The following is a 20,764-nucleotide window of genomic DNA, read 5'->3' on the forward strand; positions in this document are numbered from 1 at the left end:
TTAAAGGCACTGCGCTGCAGTGGTTTGAATCATATTTATCTAATAGATTACAATTTGTTCATGTAAATGGGGAATCTTCTTCACAGACTAAGGTTAATTATGGAGTTCCACAAGGTTCTGTGCTAGGACCAATTTTATTCACTTTACACGTTTCCCTTAGGCAGTATTATTAGACGGCATTGCTTAAATTTTCATTGTTACGCAGATGATACCCAGCTTTATCTATCCATGAAGCCAGAGGACACACACCAATTAGCTAAACTGCAGGATTGTCTTACAGACGTAAAGACATGGATGACCTCTAATTTCCTGCTTTTAAACTCAGATAAAACTGAAGTTATTGTACTTGGCCCCACAAATCTTAGAAACATGGTGTCTAACCAGATCCTAACCCGGAATGGTATTACCCTGACCTCTAGTAATACTGTGAGAAATCTTGGAGTCATTTTTGATCAGGATATGTCATTCAGTGCGCATATTAAACAAATATGTAGGACTGCTTTTTTGCATTTGCGGAATATCTCTAAAATTAGAAAGGTCTTGTCTCAGAGTGATGCTGAAAAACTAATTCATGCATTTATTTCCTCTAGGCTGGACTATTGTAATTCATTATTATCAGGTTGTCCTAAAAGTTCCCTGAAAAGCCTTCAGTTAATTCAAAATGCTGCAGCTAGAGTGCTAGCAGGGACTAGAAGGAGAGAGCATATCTCACCCATATTGGCCTCTCTTCATTGGCTTCCTGTTAATTCTGGAATAGAATTTAAAATTCTTCTTCTTACTTATAAGGTTTTTTGAATAATCAGGTCCCATCTTATCTTAGGGACCTCATAGTACCATATCCCTGAGCCTGGTTCTGCTGGAGGTTTCTTCCTGTTAAAAGGGAGTTTTTCCTTCCCACTGTTGCCAAGTGCTTGCTCACAGGGGGTCGTTTTGACCGTTGGGGTTTTTCCGTAATTATTGTATGGCCTTGCCTTACAATATAAGGTGCCTTGGGGCAACTGTTTGTTGTGATTTGGCGCTATATAAATAAAATTGATTGATTGATTGATTGGCTTGTGACCTCCAACACTCATTGGATCAGTTTGCAGCTGAGTGTGAAGCAGCTGGGATGAGGAACAGCGCCTCTAAATCTGAGGCCATGGTTCTCAGCAGGAAACTGATGGATTGCCTACTCCAGGTAGGGAATGCAGTCTTGCCCCACGTGAAGGAGTTCAAGGACCTTGGGGTCTTGTTCACGAGTGATGGGACAATGGAGCGGGAGATTGGCTGGAGAATCGGTGCAGCAGGGGCAGTATTGCATTCGCTCTACTGTACTGTTGTGACAAAAAGGGAGCAGAGCCAAAGGGCGAAGCTCCCAATCTACTGGTCCATCTTCATGTCTACTCTCACCTATGGTCCCGAGGGTTGGGTCATGACTGAAAGATCTAGATTGTGGGTACAAGCGGCCAAAATGGAGGGTGGCTGGTGTCTCCCTTAGAGAGAGGGTGAGAAGCTCGGTCATCCATGGGGAGCTTGGAGTAGAGCCACTGCTCCTTCGCATTGAAAGGAGCCAGCTGAGGTGGTTCTGGCATCTGGTAAGGATGACCCCTGGGCGCCTCCCTGGGGAGGTGCTCCAGGCATATCCAGTTGGGAGGAGACCCCGGGGAAGACCCAGGACTAAGTGGAGAGATTATATCTCCATACTGGCCTGGGAACACCTCGGGATCCCCCAGTCAGAGGTGGTCAATGTGGCCTGGGAAAGGGAAGTCTGGGGTCCCTTACTGGAGCTGTTGTCCCCGCAACCTGATCCTAGATAAGCGGTTGAAGATGAGTGAGGAGTGAGTGAGAAAGCATGCAGTTGACTTAAAAAAAAAAATACTTTCATCAGTATTTATGGATTTTATTATTAAATAAGCAAATAAAAATGTTGATCAGTTACTCCATTTCACCATCGCTGCTATCCTCATCAGAATCTTCTTCACTGCCATCATTGTTATCTAAAGTACTGCACACAGATGTCTGCATTTTTGCATTTAAATGATAAATGGACTACACTTATAGCGCTTTTCCATCTGCATCAGACGCTCAAAGCACTTTACAAATTATGCCTCACATTCACCCTGATGTCAGGGTGCTGCCATACAAGGCGCTCACTACACACCAGGAGCAACTAGGGATTAAGGACCTTGCACAAGGGCCTTTAGTGATTTTTTTTTTTTTTTTTTTTTTTTTTTTTTTTCCAGTAATGCTGGAATTTGAACCGAGGACCCTCTGGTCTCAAACCACTAGACCATCACCTCCCCATTTAGTTTATTTATTTAAATTTTTTTTTTTTTTTTTTTTTTTTTTTTTTACAATTACCAATGCAGTGCACAATTTCCATTACACATGCAATTACATTAAATTACAATTAGGGTTCTCGCCAGCCCAATTGAGCGTGTAGGGGGCCCCTACACTGTGATTTTGATCCCCTACGCTGAGACTCAACCGGGGGAGCCAGGGTTTTAGGCAGCGAGCCATCCATCTGTCATTTGGATGGTCAGTTTTCAAAAAAGATGGCAGAAAACAGTGGACAGCTTGCTCAAAGCCGTCTAAAATGCAGAGTTTTCTGAAGGAGCTGTCTGTGTGTGTGTGCGCAGTCAGCTGGCTGCAGAGTACGGGTTCCTGAACAGAGGCATGAGATGCTACATTCTGCTGAGAAATCGGTGCACAGGAGACGGTGAGCGCGGAGCAGAGAGGGAGGATTTAAATCCGAGTGTGAAACAACAGGTTAAGAAAAAAACATAAAACTGTGGAGCTGCGTATTTCTCGCTCCACTTTCTCTACCATCACGGTACTGACGGTACATCGTGTTCTGTGTGTGTGTGTGTGTGTGTGTGTGTGTGGTGTGTGTGTGTGTGTGTGTGTGTGTGTGTGTGTGTGTGTGTGTGTGTGTGTGTGTGTCAGCGACAGTTTTACCAAAATTCCTTTAAATAAAATCACCCATATGTGTGTTTTTAAAAAACAAAAAAAAAAAACCCTGTCCAGTGGTCCTTGTGCGGTCATGATATTGCAGTGAATGCCGCACGAGGCAAAAGATGTGCTCAGCTGCCGCCCGGCCCGACAAGACCCTCTCACGAACTGCCATTATTGCAGTGGTAGCGGGAAGTATAAAAATCACAAAAAAATCTCTTCAGTGTTTAAGATGAACACAAATCAGTGTAAAATGAAGCTGTACCGGTCTTCTTGAGAACTCTGACTTTTGCTTCCATTGCTGTCAGAATAAAAACTGTTGCTTTGAGACTTTAATTTTTTTCTGAATTTTCTGGACACATTTAAAGAAATCTTTTTGAACAGTTGAGCACAGCTAAAACACTTAGACACTCATCTTCTGATCAAGGACTCTGTCTGAACTCTCCAGGACGGGTGTAAAGATCACCTTTTGAAGAATTTCTGCACCTACTACTACTACTACTAATAATAATAATAATAATCTTAGCAATTCTTGTCCTACTTGTAATTTGTGTTGTGATAATGTTTGTTGCCGCCTGGCCTTATTCCACCAAAAGCTCTGCTGAAACAAGTTGGATTGCTGCCAAACTTGAACAAAGAATGTATTATTATCATGGCCTTTCAGATTGGATGTATTTGAGTTGAAGTTTTGTGCCACCGTCGAGTGCAGGCTAATTTCTTTATGTTGCGTATCTTCAAGGCTTCATCTTTGCTGCCATGATTGTTTTTGGTCATGCTAACGTTTTGTGGACCACAAGAGTTCAGCATTGTTGCCGATGTCATGTCTACTGCTTTAACAGAAAGAAGAAATCCCTGTCAGACAATTCTTTCTGGTGGCCACAGTCTGAAAATAAAATAAACTTAACACTTACCAATTCATAACAAAAGTAACACCACAACTTCTTTCTGTTTATTGGCGGATTGCAGACCATCTTCAGAGGTCCATACCTCCACCTACTTTTTCACAGTGTGTGGAATAATGACAGTAATTATTTAAATCTATACAGTACAAAAATGTGAAACAGTATAAACTAATCAAAATATCAATCAATCAATCAACTTTTTTTTTATATAGCGCCAAATCACAACAAACAGTTGCCCCAAGGCGCTCCACATTGTAAGGCAAGGCCATACAATAATTATGAAAAACCCCAACGGTCAAAACGACCCCCTATGAGCAAGCACTTGGCTACAGTGGGAAGGAAAAACTCCCTTTTAACAGGAAGAAAACCTCCAGCAGAACCAGGCTTCAGGGAGGGGCAGTCTTCTGCTGAGACTGGTTGGGGCTGAGGAAAGAACCAGGAAAAAAGACATGCTGTGGAGGGGGGCAGAGATCGATCACTAATGATTAAATGCAGAGGATGATGCATACGGAGCAAAAAGAGAAAGAACAGTGCATCATGGGAACCCCCCCCACAGTCTACGTCTAAAGCAGCATAACCAAGGGATGGTCCAGGGTCACCTGATCCAGCCCTAACTATAAGCCTTAGCGAAAAGGAAAGTTTTAAGCCTAATCTTAAAAGTAGAGAGGGTATCTGTCTCCCTGATCTGAATTGGGAGCTGGTTCCACAGGAGAGGAGCCTGAAAGCTGAAGGCTCTGACTCCCATTCTACTCTTACAAACCCTAGGAACTACAAGTAAGCCTGCAGTCTGATGAGCGAAGCGCTCTAATGGGTAATATGGTACTACGAGGTCCCTAAGATAAGATGGGACCTGATTATTCAAACCTTATAAGTAAGAAGAAGAATTTAAATTCTATTCTAGAAACCAACAGGAAGCCAATGAAGAGAGGCCAACACGGGTGAGATATGCCTCTCCTGCTAGTCCCGTCAGTACTCTAGCTGCAGCATTCTGAACCAACTGAAGGCTTTTTAGGGAACTTTTAGGACAACCTGATAATAATGAATTACAATAGTCCAGCCTAGAGGAAATAATGCATGAATTAGTTTTTCAGCATCACTCTGAGACAAGACCTTTCTGATTTAGAGATATTGCGTAAATGCAAAAAGGCAGGTCCTACATATTGTTTAATATGCGCTTTGAATGACATATCCTGATCAAAAATGACTCCAAGATTTCTCACAGTATTACTAGAGGTCAGGGAAATGCTATCCAGAGTAAAGATCTGGTTAGACACCATGCTTCTAAGATTTGTGGGGCCAAGTACAATAACTTCAGTTTTATCTGAGTTAAAAGCAGGAAATTAGAGGTCATCCATGTCTTTATGTCTGCAAGACATCCTGCAGTCCAGCCAATTGGTGTGTATCCTCTGGCTTCATGGATAGATAAAGCTGGGTATCATCCTGCGTAACATGAAAATTTAAGCAATACCGTCCAATAATACTGCCTAAGGGAAGCATGTATAAAGTGAATAAAATTGGTCCTAGCACAGAACCTTGTGGAACTCATAATTAACTTTAGTCTGTGAAGAAGATTCCCATTAACATGAACAAACTGTAATCTATTAGACAAATATGATTCAAACCACCGCAGCGCAGTGCCTTTAATACCTATGACATGCTCTAATCTCTGTAATAAATTTTATGGTCAACAGTATCAAAGCAGCACTGAGGTCCAACAGAACAAGCACAGAGATAAGTCCACTGTCCGAAGCCATAAGAAGATCATTTGTAACCTTCACTAATGCTGTTTCTGTACTATGATGAATTCTAAAACCTGACAGAAACTCTTCAAATAGACCATTCCTCTGCAGGTGATCAGTTAGCTGTTTTACAACTACCCTCTCAAGAATCTTTGAGAGAAAAGGAAGGTTGGAGATTGGCCTATAATTAGCTAAGATAGCTGGGTCAAGTGATGGCTTTTTTAAGTAATGGTTTAATTACTGCCACCTTAAAAGCCTGTGGTACATACCAACTAACAAAGATAGATTGATCATATTTAAGATTGAAGCATTAAATAATGGTAGGACTTCCTTGAGCAGCCTGGCAGGAATGGGGTCTAATAAACATGTTGATGGTTGGATGAAGTAACTAATGAAAATAACTCAGACAGAACAATCGGAGAGAAAGAGTCTAACCAAATACCGGCATCACTGAAAGCAGCCAAAGATAACGATACATCTTTGGGATGGTTATGAGTAATTTTTTTCTCTAATAGTCAAAATTTGTTAGCAAAGAAAGTCATGAAGTCATTACTAGTTAAAGTTAATGGAATACTCAGCTCAATAGAGCTCTGACTCTTTGTCATCCTGGCTACAGTGCTGAAAAGAAACCTGGGGTTGTTCTTATTTTCTTCAATTAGTGATGAGTAGAAAGATGTCCTAGCTTTACGGAGGGCTTTTTTATAGAGCAACAAACTCTTTTTCCAGGCTAAGTGAAGATCTTCTAAATTAGTGAGACGCCATTTCCTCTCCAACTTACGGGTTATCTGCTTTAAGCTACGAGTTTGAGTTATACCACGGAGTCAGAACTTCTGATTTAAAGCTCTCTTTTTCAGAGGAGCTACAGCATCCAAAGTTGTCTTCAATGAGGATGTAAAACTATTGACGAGATACTCTAACTCTCTTACAGAGTTTAGGTAGCTACTCTGCTCTGTGTTGGTATATGACATTAGAGAACATAAAGAAGGAATCATATCCTTAAACCTAGTTACAGCGCTTTCTGAAAGACTTCTAGTGTAATGAAACTTATTCCCCACTGCAGGGTAGTCCATCAGGGTAAATTTAAATGTTATTAAAAAATGATCAGACAGAAGGGAGTTTTCAGGGAATACTGTTAAGTCTTCTATTTCCATACCATAAGTCAGAACAAGATCTACGATATGATTAAAGTGGTGGGTGGACTCATTACTTTTTGAGCAAAGCCAGTAGAGTCTAATAATAGATTAATGCAGTGTTGAGGCTGTCATTCTCAGCATCTGTGTGGATGTTTAAAATCGCCCACTATAATTATCTTATCTGAGCTAAGCACTAAGTCAGACAAAAGGTCTGAAAATTCACAGAGAAACTCACAGTAACGGCCAGGTGGACGATAGATAATAACAAATAAAACTGTTTTTTGGGACTTCCAATTTGGATGGACAAGACTAAGAGACAAGCTTCAAATGAATTAAAGCTCTGTCTAGGTTTTGATTAATTAATAAGCTGGAATGGAAGATTGCTGCTAATCCTCCGCCCCGGCCCGTGCTACGAGCATTCTGACAGTTAGTGTGACTCGGGGGTGTTGACTCATTTAAACTAACATATTCATCCTGCTGTAACCAGGTTTCTGTTAGGCAGAATAAATCAATACGTTGATCATTATTATATCATTTACCAACAGGGACTTAGAAGAGAGAGACCTAATGTTTAATAGACCACATTTAACTGTTTTAGTCTGTGGTGCAATTGAAGGTGCTATATTATTTTTTCTTTTTGAATTTTTATGCTTAAATAGATTTTGCTGGTTATTGGTGGTCTGGGAGCAGGCACCGTCTCTACGGGGATGGGGTAATGAGGGGATGGCAGGGGGAGAGAAGCTGCAGAGAGGTGTATAAGACCACAGCTCTGCCTCCTGGTCCCAACGCTGGACAGTCACAGTTTGGAGGATCCAAGAAAATTGGCCTGATTTCTAGAAATGAGAGCTGCTCCATCCAAAGTGGGATGGATGCCGTCTCTCCCTAACAAGACCAGGTTTTCCCCAGAAGCTTTGCCAATTATTCTATGAAGCCCACCTCATTTTTTGGACACCACTCAGACAGCCAGCAATTCAAGGAGAACATGCGGCTAAACATGTCACTCCCGGTCTGATTGGGGAGGGGCCCAGAGAAAACAACAGAGTCCGACATTGTTTTTGCAAAGTTACACACCGATTTAATATTAATTTTAGTGACCTCCGATTGGCGTAACCGAGTGTCATTACTGCCGACGTGAATTACAATCTTACCAAATTTACGCTTAGCCTTAGCCAGCAATTTCAAATGTCCTTCGATGTCGCCTGCTCTGGCCCCCGGAAGACAATTGACAATGGTTGCTGGTGTCGCTAACTTCACATTTCTCAAAACAGAGTCGCCAATAACCAGAGTTTGATCCTCGGCGAGTGTATCGTCGAGTGGGGAAAAACGGTTAGAGATGTGAACGGGTTGACGGTGTACACGGGACTTCTGTTTAGGGCTACGCTTCCTCCTCAGTCACCCAGTCAGCCTGCTTTCCCGACTGCCCGGGATCTGCCAGGGGGGAACTAACGGCGGCTAAGCTACCTTGGTCCGCACCGACTACAGGGGCCTGACTAGCTGTAGAATTTTCCACGGTGCGGAGCCGAGTCTCCAATTCGCCCAGCCTGGCCTCCAAAGCTACGAATAAGCTGCCTTATTACAAGTACCGTTACTGCTAAAGGAGGCCGAGGAATAACTAAACATTTCACACCCAGAGCAGAAAAGTACGGGAGAGACAGGAGAAGCCGCCATGCTAAATCGGCTAAGAGCTAGTAGCTACGCAACCTAGCGGATTCCTAAAAACACACAAAGTGAATAATGTGTAAATAATTTAGAGGTGATTCAGCAGAAGGAGTGCCTTAATTAAGGCACCAAACAGGCCATGAAGCAGCACAGGTAACGCACGACAACAGCGAACGCACGACAACGGTGCTAAAATAAAATAAAAATCAACTAAACACGCTGTGGAGCAGCACAGGTAACGCACGACAACAGTGCTAAAAAAAATAAAAACGAAAGCGTTAGCAAGCTAGTTAGCTTGCCAACGCTGATGAAAGTTAGCTGATAAAAGTGCTCCGTCGCGATGTTTCGACCGTTAGAGGTCTTCCTTAGGCGTTGGAGCACAGTAAAAAAGTAAAAAGGTAAAAAAAAAAAAAGTCTTGAAAAAGACTTAGTTCAAAGTCCAAAGCAGCAGGTAGCAGTCTCTGTGTAAACAGTCCCAACAGAGAGCCAAAATTCTGATGCAACGTCTTCCTTGATATGCAATAAATACTTAGGAAACGGCACAAATAGTCATTTTAGCACAGTCACATTCACAACCTAAAATGACAGCATTGACAATCTGATTCCAGTAATGCGTTTACATTTTTTAAAGAGAAATACACTGACAGTTTTGTAACTACTTTTCATCCAGGTGAAGACAGATGCCTATAATAGTCATAATAACAACCCTTACCTTTGTGAAGCACCTTGGGGTGACATGTTGACATTTGGCATTATGTAAGTAAATGGTATTATTATTCTTATTATTGTTATTAATGAATATATTTTTAAGTAAGGCTGGTATGATTTAAATCACTGTAAAAAAAAAAAAAAAAAAAAAAAAAAAAAAAAACGTAAAAAAAAAGATCAAAAATTATTTTTTAGAGTGAGTTGCTTTCATTAAGACACTGAGTCCCAGGGCCGTATATAGGAATGTGAAAGGGGGGGGGGGTTCAAATCTTGAGTTGGGGGTCCAGTGGGCCGCAGGGCCCCCGGTGGGGTCGAGGAGCAACGCACTCGTGGGGGGCTCAGGGGGGCAAAGCCCCCCGAAGCAGAAGCTTTTTGAGGATTTTGAGGGGTAAAAAGCTACATAAATTTTATTTGAAACCCAAAATGTATCATTTTAGGAAATACATTTTTATATACAAATAGTCCTTCCTTGGGATTGGATCAGTTGCCATAAGAACCACCCAGGAAGAACCAAGATAACATTAATGGAAACTTTATACCTGCCTGTCGGTTGCGAATGACGTGAAAAAACTCACGCATGCGCACGAAGGTTCAAGCTTGGCTGATGCAAGCGCACATGATTCAAATCCATATAGTTTTTGCAAAAAATAAAAAAAAATTTCTAACAGACCTTGTATTTAGCAGTATTAATATTTGTGTTTACATTATGAATATGTACGTTATGTATTAAAATAGTGGTATTTAATTTGGCGACCTTGTTTAACTTGCGAAATTCGCATAATCAGAATCAGAAGAAGTTTATTGCCATTGCCAGTGAACAGGATTCACAGACTAGGAATTTGCTTCAGTACAATGTTGCAACATTAAGAAGAGATAAAATGCTAAGATAAAATATAAAATATGTGTCAAAATAAGATAAAATCTAAGATTAAAAAAAAAAAGAAATATGAGAGGCTGTGTGCCACAGAGAAACACAAAAAACAGTGCAGTGGGAGGAGTGCAATTAAAAACCAAAGTACACTGTCTAAAGTGACCCGTGATAAGATGATAAAGTGACAGAGTTAAGCTTAAGGTGACTGAGTTATGAGGAGTTCATGAGTCTAACGGCAGAGGGGAAGAAACTGTTCTTATGGCAGGAGGTTCTGGTCCGGATGGACTGTAGCCTCCTGCCCGAGGGGAGTGGTTTGAACAGACTGTGTGCAGGGTGAGAAGGGTCAGCTGTGATCCGACCTGCTCGGCCCAGAGTCCTGGAGACGTGTAGGTCGTGGAGAGATGGAAGGCTACAGCCGATCACCTTCTCAGCAGAGGCCACAATGCGCTGCAGTCTGTCTGTCCCTGGGTGTGGCCCCGGCGTACCACACCGTGATGGAGGAGCAGAGGATGGACTCGATGATGGCCGTGTAGAACTGCACCATCAGCTGGACAGGCAGCTTGGCCTTCTTCAGCTGCCGCAGGAAGTACATCCTCTGCTGGGCCTTCTTGATGAGGGAGCTGATGGTTGACTCCCACTTGAGGTCCTGGGTGATGATGGTGCCGAGGAAGCGGTGACAGACCACAGTGGTGATGGGGCTGTTGGTGAGGGCGGGGGGGCTGTGGCTTTCCTGAAGTCCACGATCATCTCCACTGTTTTCTGGGCGTTGAGCTCCAAGTTGTTGCTGCTGCACCAGGTCACCAGCCGGTCCACCTCCCTCCTGTAGGCAGACACATCCCCATCCGAAATGAGTCCGATGAGGTTGGTGTCGTCCGCAAACTTGATGAGCTTTACAGAGTCGTGGCTGGGGGTGCAGCAGTTACTGTACAGGGAGAAGAGCAGAGGGGAAAGGACACAGCCCTGTGGAGATCCTGTGCTGAGAACCGGAGTGTTCGAGACATTTTTTTCCCAGCCTCACACGCTGACTCCGGTCCGTCAGGAAGTCTGTGATCCACTTGCAGGTGGAGTTGGGCACGTGGAGCAGAGAAAGCTTGTGCTGTAGCAAAGCTGGAAGGATGGTGTTGAATGCAGAGCTGAAGTCCACAAGCAGGATCCTAGCGTAGGTTCCTGGGGAGTCCAGGTGCTGCAGGATGGAGTGCAGAGCCAGGTTTATGGCGTAATCTACAGACCTGTTGGCTCTGTAGGCAAACTGCAGGGGGTCCAGGAGGGGGTCGGTGATGGACTTCAGGTGGGATAAAACCAGGCATTTGAAGGTCTTCATGACTACAGACGTGAGAGCCACAGGCCTGTAGTCATTAAGTCCAGTGATGCGTGGTTTCTTGGGGACTGGAACTATGATCGAGGACTTGAAACAGACTGGAACATGGCATGACTCCAGGGAGGTGTTGAAGATCCCCGTGAAGACTGGGGCCAGCTCATCAGCGCAGTGTCTCAGGGTGGCAGGAGAGACACAGTCTGGGCCCGGGGCCTTACATGGATTCAGCCTTTTGAAATGTCTCCTCACGTCCTCCTCTTGGACCGAGAGGGCAACAGGGGGAGTGGGGAGGGCAGCAGTGAGAGGGGGGAGGTCCAGAGTGTTTCAATATCCAGTTGTGTGGGGGGTGGGGAGGTGTGAGTCCTTGTCTTCAAAGCGTGAATAGAAGACGTTCAGGTCGTTGGCCAGCTTGAGGTCGTCAATAGAACGAGGTGCTTTGGGCTTGTAGTTGGTGATCTCTTTCAACCCCCTCCACACAGAGGCCGAGTCGTTGGCAGAGAACCTTTGCTGCAGACGTGAACTGTACATGGATTTAGCCTTTGCCACCTCCTTGCTAAATCTGTACTTTTCACCTGTATAGCTGTCTCTGTCTCCTTCTCTGAAAGCCACCTCTTTCTGCTGACGTAGCTGCTGGAGTTTAGGTGTGAACCAGGGCTTGTCATTGTTATATCTCATCTTGGTACGCTATGGGATGATGCTGTCTTCACAGAAATGAATATATGACGTCACAGTGTCCGTGTAGTCATCTAGACTGTCTGTTGAAGCCTCAAACATATCCCAATCCGTGGTGGCCAAGCACGCGCGTAGCTCCTCTACAGCTTCATTGCTCCACACTTTAGACGTCCTCACAACAGGTTTAGAAAGTTTAAGTCTCTGTCTGTACGTGGGGATCAAGTGGACCATCACATGATCTGGGAGTCCCAAAGATGCACGGGCCACCGCACGGTAGGCGCCGCTCACTGTCGTGTAACAATGATCTAACGTGCTCCCTTCTCTGGTCGGGCATTTAACAAACTGTTTGTATTTTGGTAATTCCTGACTGAGATTCCCTTTGTTAAAATCACCGAGAATTATAATAAGAGAGTCCGGAAAGTCTCTCTCCACGCTCATAATCTGATCCGCAAGCGCACGCTCGGCCTCGTGCACGTCCGCGCTAGGTGGAATATACACAGAGCAAAGTATGAAAGAGTTAAACTCACGTGGAGAGTAGAACGGTCTGCATAATAAATCCCACGCGAATATTTGCACCTTTACAGTATTTGCAACAGGAAGGAGAAGCTCCCTTTATTTCTCAGCTTATACATACAAACATGTTTTTACAAACCATACAAGTGTAATTGTGTGTCTACATGGGTATTTACAAGCCTACTACTCTGTTTGATATCAGAGGAGGATAGGGACCAGGGAGCAAAAATTCTCAACCCCCATGAGAAGAGTTTATCTAGCAGTTTCCCCTTTCATCACTTAAGGGATTACTCTGGCGGAGGAAATTGAAACTTGAGGGTGTGTGATAATAGCTGTGTAACAGTTAGTGCTTGTTGCTTATTATCAATGAAAAGAAAATGCATAACGTTGATATCCAGATCAGAAAAAAATCCACAGAAAAAAATCAGCAGAATTCTCGCGTTCGTTTGAACCCCCCTGTATATACTGGCATGTGTCCAGAGACTGATACTGATATCACCCCCTACATTGCTAACCTTCCCCATATGACTCAGGATGTCTGAGTCAGAATGTTTGTCCTTCTGTTTGGTCAACAACTGGGAGGGATTTAAAAAAATCCCTTTACTTAAAAATAAATTAAACATAAAGGAGCAGTGCCCTGCGATAGGCTGGCGTCCTGTCCAGGTTGTACCCTGCCTTACACCCTGTGACTGCTGAGATATGCTTCAGCCCCCTGTGACCCTTAATTGGAGTAAGTGGGTATAAAAATGGATGGATAAAGGAGCAGTTTGGATTGCTGTGTTCTGTGCAAGTTCACTATGGAGGAAACTAAAAGTATCGGATTGGGACTGTATATTAGCAGATAATATGAAATTTACTTAGATTGGTGACTCTTCTGCAGAAATCAGGTGCAGCTTCTTTTCCTGCTATATATGCTACCATTATGCTCAATTTTTAAGAAATATAATCTTTCTTTTCATTGTTATGCTGATGTTCAGATCTGTCTGCCTTTAACATCAAAATCCAGTGACTCCGTACAGACATTGCTTGATTGTCTAATGGATGTTAAGTCCTGGATGACTGCAAATGTTTTGAATTTAAATGAAAACAAGACTGAAATCATAATGTTTGGATGTAGGCCATCAGACTTTTCTGCTGGGCCCCCTTACACCAAACATCTGGTCATCAGTGAAAAATCTTGGTGTAATATTTGATAACCGGCTGAAATTTGATCCCCAGGTTAGTTTGACTATGAAACACAGTTTTTGTTTTTTTCATTTGCAGATTTTATCGAAAGTAAAAGGGTACCTGCCACGTAACACACGACTGGATTCCTGTAACTCACTGTATTTTGGTCTGGACCACTCACTCTTGCACCGCCTGCAGCTGATACAAAATGTAGCTGGCTGTCTCCTCGCTGGCAAACACAAGGGTGAACACACATCCCCTGTCCCCATATACCTTCGCTGCACTGGCTCGCGGTTGCTTTTATAATAGATTTAAAAATGTTACTTGCTTTTAAAGCTCTTAATGGCCTAGACCCCAGTACTTGACTGAGCTCCTCCATTTCTATGCCCTTGCCAGAGCAATGAGATCTGCGAATCAACTGCTACTGGTGACCTCACAAATGAGGCTAAAAACTAAAGGTGACAGACTTTGTGGCAGTGGCCCCTCGGCTCTGGAACAACCTGCCCTGACACATCCGCTCTGTGGGTTTGATCAAGGTTTTAATTCTTCCTTTAAGACACACCTCTTCTCCCTGGCTTTTGATCAAGTTTAAGTGTACTTCTGGCAAAATTTTACAACCGCAATTCAAATGACATTGGGATGTTGTGTGAAATGTAAATAAAAACAGAATACAATGATGTGCAAATCCTCTTCAACCTATATTCAATTGAAAACACCATAAAGACAAGATATTTAATGTTGAAACTGATAAACTTTTTTGTTTTTGTGCAAATATTTGCTCATTTTGAAATGGATGCTTGCAACACATTTCAAAAAAGCTGGGACAGGGGCAACAAAAGAGTGGGAATGTTGATGAATGCTCAAAGCACACCTGTATGGAACATTCTACAGGTGAGCAAGTTAATTGGAAACAGGCGAGTGTCATGATTGGGTATAAAAGGAGCATCCCCAAAAGGCTCAGCCGTTCACAAGCAAAGATGGGGCGAGGTTCACCACTTTGTGACCAGTTGTGTGAAAAAAATAGTCCAGCAGTTTAAGAACAATGTTTCTCAGTGTTCAATTGCAAGGAATTTAGGGATTCCATCCTCTACAGTCCATAATATAATCAGAAGATTCAGAGAATCTGGAGAACTTTCTACACGTAAGCAGCAAGGCCGAAAACCAACATTGAATGCCTGTGACCTTTGATCCCTCAGGCGGCACTGCATTAAAAACCGACATCATTGTGTAAAGGATCTTACCACGATGGCTCAGGAACAAGTCTTCAGGAAGAAATCTGTGGGTCACAGAGCTTTCTCTTATCATGCCCCTGTTCTGTGGAATGAGCTCCCTGCGTCAATAAAACGAGAGTTACGACTGTAACTATGGTTCTATGAATTCCGGATGACCGCCAGAGGGCGGTGCTTTAGCACCTGGATAACTACATGTGCGCAGCACAGAGGTCAAGAATATATACCAACAAAGTCACACCATTAAATGTGACCTGGGTGACGTCACTGGTTGTCTTTATATACCAGACGCACCCAGCGCTCGCTTCTTTTCGGAATTAACTCGCAAGACTCTGAGTGACAAGCAACTCTGGCGGTCATCCGGAATTCATAGAACCGTAGTTACATTCGTAACTCTCGTTCTATTTCATTCCTCCTGACCACCAGAGGGCGGTGCTTTAGCACCTGGATGACTTAATACCAACAAGGTCACGAAGAGTCACACTCACCTCACATCAGCAGTGGGGAGTGGAGGCAGACAACACCGCCGAAGTCACCGCAGGAGGAGCAGCCACATTCAGTCTGTAATAGCGGGCGAAGGTACAGGACGAAGCCCACGTAGCAGCAGCACAAATATCACTCAAAGGGACACCTCTCAGTGCAGCCCAGGAGGTGGACACCCCTCTGGTGGAATGGCACGTAACCTTAGGAGGCTGAAGACCTCTGGACCTGTATACTTGTAAAATGGCATCCACGACCCAGTGCGAGAGTCACTGCTTTGAGACAGCACAGCCTCTTTTGTGATCACCGTAACACACAAACAGGGCATCCGTTTTCCAGATCCCGGAGTCGCACTAATGTACTGCTTCAACATTCGGACAGGACAGAGGGAACCTGAAACAGATAATCCTGGATCAGAATGCAGGACATACACAGCCAAGGAAACTGGCTGGTTAACATGAAAAGTCGAAATTCTCTTGGGTAAAAAGGACGGATTAGGCCACAGCGTAACCTCAGATCCGTCAGAATTCCATCGCAAACAGTCCCCAGCGACTGATAAGGGCATGGAGCTCTCCCACCCGCTTAGCCGAAGACAGTGCAAGTAGAAAGGCAGTCTTCACTGACACCCATTTAAGATCAGCACTTTCAACTGGTTCGAAAGGGGATAAGCTTAAACCTTCCAGGACTAGAGGAAGGTCCCATGAAGGTACGCGTGCAAGCCTTGGAGGCCGCAAACGTAGAGCACCTTTCAAAAAACGACACACTAAGAGGTGTGAACCCACTGACCGGCCATCAACGTAGACGTGCCGGGCAGAGATTGCAGCAACATAAACCTTCAAGGTAGCGACAGAAAGTCCTTTCTCCAGCAGTTCTTGTAAATATTTGAGGAGAATAGGCACAAATCCAAATCCTCCCAGGCCAGAATGGAGCAACCAGCAGCACCCTGTGGCTGCTCTGATCTATCCTGTGCAGTGTCAACATCAGCAGCGGGAGAGGAGGGAAGGCATAAAGGAGGCAATCCGGCCACGGGTGAGCCAGTGCATCCTGCCCCAGTGGACTGTCTGGTTCCAAGAGGGAGTACCATCGTGGGCAATGTGTCGAGGTGCTTGAAGCGAAAAGGTCCACTTCCGCTGCACCATATTTCTGCCAGATCATTTGGACCACAATCGGGTTCAGTCTCCACTCTCCCGGTGGTGGTTTCTGTCTGGAGAGTAAATCCGCTGCGCTGTTCTGTACACCGGCAGATGAACTGCTCTGACACTCTGAAGGCGAGGCAACGCCCATAAGAGAAGCTTCCGAGTTTCTGCCAATGAGTGATTGGACCTGGTGCCCCCCTGATGGTTTATGTGATAGACTGTTGACGTGTTGTTCGACCGGACAAGAGCATGTCTTCCTCTCAGGGCTGGGAGGAAATGCTTGAGAGCCAGTCGCACAGCGCGAAGCTCCAGCACGTTTATGTGTTGGAGTCTCTCCTGGGGACTCCAGACACCCCTCACCATCCTGTGATTCCACACGGCCCCCCAACCTTTGAGTGATGCATCTGTAACAACCACCTCTCGGCGAGAAGGAACAGAGCCTAGAGGGACACCCTTGCAGATGAAGTCCACATTCCACCAGGGTTTGAGGTGCAAAAGGCACTGGTTGGAGAGTCGTACAAGCTTGTGCTGATGCAACTTCGAGTTGAGGCCTAGGTTGTTGATCCAAATCTGTAGGGGACATAAGAACAGAAGTCCCAAAGGTACCACTAGCGACATTGCAGTCAATTTGCCCATCAACCGGAGCAGCAAACCAAAAGGCAGCGTCACAGCCCGTTGAATGTGTGAGACGAGACGAATTACATCGTCCACTCTCTGCAGGGATGGCGATGCAGTCATAGTCGGGGAGTTGATGGCAATGCCGATGAAGGTCGTTTGTTGACTGGGAACAAGAGAACTCTTTGCAAAGTTCACTGTGAGTCCTAAATGAGAGACATGGTTCAGTAGAAGAGCTGTGTCGTTGTGCGCCTGCTCCTGAGTCGGAGCGCAGACAAGCCAATCGTTTAAGTAGGGTAGGAGTCTTAATCCAAGAGCTTGCAGTGGGGCTAGTGCTGCAGCCATACATCTGGTAAATGTACGAGGGGCAAGAGACAGGCCAAAAGGAAGCACCCTGAATTGGTATGCCTGACCTTCGAAAGCAAAGCGGAGAAACTGCCTGTGATGAGACGCCACTGGCACATGGAAATAGGCGTCTTTTAAGTCAACACTTGTGAACCAGTCTCCTGGTGTGATAGCTTGAAGGACGTCTACTGTACGGAGCATGCGAAACTGCAGCACTTTGATATAACGATTCAGACGTCGGAGATCGAGGATAGGACGAAAGCCGCCATCCTTCTTTGGAACAAGGAAGTAAATTGAATAGAATCCCTGAGCTGGTCTGATCTGTGAACTGGCTCTATGGCCCCCTTCTCCAGGAGTTCCAAAATCTCCCGTTGTAGGGCAGCAGACTGCACCGAGTTGGAAACAACAGTCATCCTCACCCCATTGAACTTTGGAGGACGACATCCGAACTGAATTCTGTAACCTTCGAACAAGGTTGAAATGACCCATGGGTCTTGAACTTGAGCCTCCCAGTGGCTGAGTTGATTTCGTGAAAAACGGCTGGGGGCCAAACATTGGCAGTCAGACCCGACCACCTCTGCCTCGCATCCCTGAGGACCTCTGGGCGTGATTACTGGAAGCTCTGCGAAACCGTTCAGTTCTCGGGGGTCTGCCTGTAGGCTCACGAAAGGCAGGCTGCTGGGAGAGCTGGCCCTCAACTGCAAAAGCACGTGCAGCTCTGGGGGTCGGCGGAAGCCTGGATGTAGAGTGAAAAGCTGTAGCACGTCTGACTGGCTGAGGTCTGGAAGATGGTCAACAAACTGTTGCCGAGATTTACTAGCCTCAACAGCACGCTCTAAAGTTTGTTGGGCCGCAGGTCCAAATACTTGGCCTGGAAGAACCGACAGCGAACGGAGTGTGCCTCTGCAGGATTAGGTCATCAGTGACCCTACACTGAGGGCGTGGGCAGCGGGCATCAGCTGGAGCCACAACCAGGTTCGCAATAATGCTGTCAACGGCGGACATACGGTTCAGACCATACTGCGCTGAATCACACATAGAGCTAAGGGCTCTGCAGTCCTGTGATAGATGGGTCAATGATTTGGGGTCCGCCCAACATCGGTGGAGCTCCTCGATATATGGTTGTGAAACTGGAACGTTGAACTCAGGCTTCTGAGTGACTTTGAAAAAGGCACTTAAAGCGGTGGTTTCCGCAGGGGGATTGTCGACCCCAAGCCTGGATAAAGCCAACTGAACAGCTTGCTTGACAAAGGATAGTCCAGGTTCGGTTTGCGGCATGGACTCTGCCTCGGAGGTATGAGAGCCCACTAATGAATGGCTTGGAGAAAGACTCCTCTCATCCTCCACACAGTTTATATCACTTGTCATGTACAAGGAATCAGTTGCAGCAATAGACACGACATCGTCCTCCTGCTGAGTAACTACATTGGTCTGATCAGCCTCATTAGGGACAGCAGGAACTGTCACTGCATCCTTAGGCTGTAGATTCAGAAGCAAGGACTTAATCTGAGCAAACTCAGAAGTCAACGTTTCGACCTTTTCAACCAAAGCATGGTCATGAGTAACCTTCTTAGCAGAAGGGGCTCCTGCATGTGGGCGTTTATGGTGATTTGGGTCCTTCCTGGGGCTGGAGGCCAAAGTCGCACTAGATATTCCACTTTCCAATGCCGCAAGTCTAGCAGATCTCTCTGCCAGTGGCATGCTGGCACAATTAAGGCAGGCATCGCCAGTCAGGGCTTCCCTCAGGTGTCCGATCCCAAGACAGGAGGGGCAAAACATATGTCCATCATCTGGGCTCAAGGGAGCCAAACAGGTACTACAGCCATGCAACAAAGGCCCTGTCAACATTGTGGACTACGTGCAGATGGCTAACGCAAGCCCTGATGGTTACAAATGGAATGACAAAGCGTGAATCACACGCAGTGTAAATAGTAACACGAGGCACGGAGCGTGAAGCACTCACAGCCGTCGGCTTGACATGAGGCACGGAGCGTGAAGCACTCACAGCCGCAGACTCGACACGAGGCACGGAGCTTGAAACACTCAGTGTAAAAGCTAATACAAGGCCCGGAGTGTGAAACACTCACAGCCACAGTAATAACACGATGTTCACAGCCGAAAAAAACTCATAGCCCAAGTGCTAAGTCACTTAGAGCAACGACGACAACACTAGCTGCTAGCGGAGCTGTTAAACTTAGCAAATGGCGGCAGTGCAGACAAAGTACTTCAAGGAGTGGAAAACACTCACGGCAAGCTCAACACAGTACACTATACTGGTTCTGATAAACACACTACCACGTAGTTAACGGGGTTAGCGACACAACTAAACAAATAGTCAGCTTTCATCGAAACAACACAGCTAATGTGCACAGAGGAAAATATCCAGCAGGGCAGCGGCAAGGCGCGCACCCGGCGTTTAGGAAGGTGTACTTACGACAGGCGTCAAAGAATACAAAAAACGGTGAAGCCGTGTCTCGCAGCCTCTGGAGGACGTGTGCACTGCACGTAGCTCCAACTGAAGGTGGGTTGCGAGGCTACAAGCGAGAGCGGCAATCGCAGCTAAATGCGTTCTCAACCTCTAAGAATGCGAGAATGTAGAAAAGAAGCGAGCGCTGGGTGCGTCTGGTATATAAAGACAACCAGTGATGTCACCCAGGTCACATTCAATGGTGTGACTTTGTTGGTATATATTCTCAACCTCTGTGCTGCGCACATGTAGTTATCCAGGTGCTAAAGCACCGCCCTCTGGCGGTCAGGAGGAATGAAATAGAACAGTCAGATTCTGTGGAGGCTTTCAAGTCCAGACTTAAGATGCACTTATTTTCCCTTTCATATGGCTAGCATACTGGCATAGTATAGTTCTACGCTTTTCAGTATTTTAATTCATTTTATTAGGAAACGGAGCGGGCCACCGCCTCAACTTTACTTAAATTCTGGGTCTTTTAGTGAAGCTCAGGGCTAGTGGCCGACGATCACCTTAGTATCTCCTGTTTTTCTTATCGTTTATTGCTGAACAAATTATACTGTATTTCTTGTCTTTCTGATGCTTGATTCTGTTTTTTCTCTTCATTTAAGGTGCAGCTCTATCCAGAGATGGGTGTGGTAATTGTGCTGGAGACCCTCCTGTCCTGTGCACCAACAGCTTTTCCTGTATATTCGTTTTGTGAATTGTTCTGTACTTTGTCTGTAGCATGGCCCAAGCAAAGGGTCACCGTTTTGAGTCTGGTCTGCTTGAGGTTTCTTCCTCAGAGGGAGTTTTTCCTTACCACTGTTGCTCTGGGGGTTAGTAAGGTTAGACCTTACTTGTGTGAAGTGCCTTGAGGCAACTCTGTTGTGATTTGGCGCTATA

The 20,764-nt window shown here is 45.2% G+C and overlaps 1 protein-coding gene across 1 annotated transcript in view; it reads left to right on the forward strand.

Moving 5' to 3' along the window:
- psmd1 (proteasome 26S subunit, non-ATPase 1) overlaps positions 1 to 20,764 on the forward strand; it is a 113,532-nt gene that overhangs the window by 3,790 nt on the left and 88,978 nt on the right. The gene's annotated exons all lie outside the window — the stretch shown is intronic.

The sequence above is a fragment of the Thalassophryne amazonica genome, chromosome 10 (assembly GCF_902500255.1).
Source record: "Thalassophryne amazonica chromosome 10, fThaAma1.1, whole genome shotgun sequence".
Taxonomy (NCBI): domain Eukaryota; kingdom Metazoa; phylum Chordata; class Actinopteri; order Batrachoidiformes; family Batrachoididae; genus Thalassophryne; species Thalassophryne amazonica.